The sequence below is a fragment of the Oryx dammah genome, unplaced genomic scaffold (genome assembly GCF_014754425.2).
Source record: "Oryx dammah isolate SB20612 unplaced genomic scaffold, SCBI_Odam_1.1 HiC_scaffold_23, whole genome shotgun sequence".
In the NCBI taxonomy this organism is placed as follows: Eukaryota; Metazoa; Chordata; class Mammalia; order Artiodactyla; family Bovidae; genus Oryx; species Oryx dammah.
Window position 1 is genome coordinate 56,374,713 of NW_024070207.1, and position 2,612 is coordinate 56,377,324.

Genomic DNA, 2,612 nt, shown 5'->3' on the forward strand with positions numbered 1-2,612 from the left:
TGTAGATGATACCACTTTAATGGCACAAAGTGAAGAGAAATTAAAAAGTCTCTTGATGAAAGTGAAAGAGAAGAGTGAAAAATCTGGCTTAAAACTGAACATTCAAAAAGCTAAGATCATGGCACCTAGTCCTATCATTTCATGCAAATAGATGGGGAACCAATGGATACATTGACAGATTTTATTTTCTTGGGCTCCACTGTGGATGGTGACTACAGCAATGAAATTAAGACACTTGTTCCTTGGACAAAAAGCTATGACACACCTAGACAGTGTATTAAAAAGTAGAGACATCACTTTGCTGACAAAGGTCCTATGTATAGTCAAAGCTGTGGGTTTTTCCAGTAGTCATGTACAGATGTGAGAGTTGGACCCTAAAGAAGGAGAGTGTGGAAGAATTGATGCTTTCAAACTGTGGTGTTGCAGAAGACTCTTGAGAGTCCCTTGGACTGCAAGGAGATCAAACCAGTCTATCCTAAAGGAAATCAATACTGAATATTCATTGGAAGGACTGATGTTGAAGCTAAAAATCCAATACTTTGACCACCTGATGCGAAGAGCCAACTCATTGGAAAAGATCCTGATGTTAGGAAAGATGGAGGGCAGGAGGAGAAGAGGACAAAAGAGGATTAGATGGTTGAATGGTATCATCAACTCAATGGACATGAGTTTGAACAAATTCTGGGAGATACTGAAGGACAGGGAAGCCTCACGTGCTGCTGTCCATGTGGTTGCAAAATGTCAGATGTGACTGACTACCTGAACAGCAACATAGCTTCTGGGGCCTTACTGTAAACTGAAAACTCATGGTCTAATTGAGACAATTGAAAACTAATATATTAACAATAATACATTTCCATCCATATTACCCAGTACTTTGGGGCATTTCTGTATTTAACGTATAGAATCATGTCTTTATATCTGGAAACTAGGTAAATCGCACATTGTGTTTCATTTTATTTTGTGACAGTTTTGATTTTGTAAATAGCATAAGGACTAGGTTCTTTGGCTATCCAGATTTCATCTCTTTCTTGGTTTCTTCCCTTAGCTGCATGCTCTAAAGCTGCAGTCAGATCAGGGCAAACTATGCTATTCAAGGATGGATAGGTGTGCATAAAGTGATGGAAAGAGGAACCAGAAGAACTGTCATCATTGTGGTTTTCTTCTTCTTCCTGGTCCTGTAGCTTTTTCTTGCCCAACTTGGAATTTATACACCCGGAAACTTCTTTCATTTCTTGGACAAAGGTCATTTTGGAAGTAAAGATGCATAATAGAAAGATAAGGCCTCCAGAGACACCACACAGGAAATACAGGCCCATTTTCTCAGGGATGCCTGTGAGGAAAACAATAAACAATAAACCCATACTCTATAATGGGGTCAAAATGAGAAATACTAAAACAAACAATAAATGCCAAATGACAAACCAATTCTTTAATGTCTTGGTGATTTTTATATTCCTGAATGCTGTGGAATGAATTGTGTCCCCTCTCCCAACAACAACAACCTCAATATGATGGTATTTGGAGATGAGGCCTTTAGAAAAGAAGTTTACAAAAGGTCATGATGGTGGGGCCTTCATGATGGGGTTCAGTTCAGTTGCTCAGTTGTGTGCAACTCTTTGTGACCCCATGAATTGCAGCATGCCAGGCCTCCCTGTCCATCACCAACTCCCGGAGTTCACTCAGACTCACGTCCATCGAGTCCGTGATGCCATCCAGCCATCTCATCCTCTGTCATCCCCTTCTCCTCCTGGCCCCAATCCCTCCCAGCATCAGAGTCTTTTCCAATGAGTCAACTCTTCACACAAGGTGGCCAAAGTACTGGAGCTTCAGCTTTAGCATCATTCCTTCCAAAGAAATCCCAGGGCTGATCTCCTTCAGAATGGACTGGTTGGATCTCCTTGCAGTCCAAGGGACTCTCAAGAGTCTTCTCCAACACCACACTTCAAAAGCATCAATTCTTCGGCGCTCAGCCTTCTTTACAGTCCAACTCTGACATCCTTACATGACTACTGGAAAAACCATAGCCTTGACTAGATGGACCTTAGTCGGCAAAGTAATGTCTCTGCTTTTGAATATGCTATCTAGGTTGGTCATAACTTTTCTTCCAAGGAGTAAGCATCTTTTAATTTCATGGCTGCAGTCACCATCTGCAGTGATTTTTTAGCCCAAAAAAGAAAGTCTGACACTGTTTCCACTGTTTCCCCATCTATTTCCCATGAAGTGATGGGACCGGATGCCCTGATCTTCATTTTCTGAATGTTGAGCTTTAAGCCAACTTTTTCACTCTCCTTTTTCACTTTCATCAAGAGGCTTTTTAGTTCCTCTTCACTTTCTGCCATAAGGGTGGTGTCATCTGCATATCTGAGGTTATTGATATTTCTCCCGGCAATCTTGATTCCAGCTTGTGTTTCTTCCAGCTCAGCGTTTTTCATGATGTACTCTGCATAGAAGTTAAACAAGCAGGGTGACAATATACAGCCTTCACATATTCCTTTTCCTATTTGGAACCAGTCTGTTGTTGCATGTCCAGTTCTAACTGTTGCTTCCTGACCTGCATACAGATTTCTCAAGATGGAGTTAGTGCCTTTATAAGGAGAGACAGCATAAGG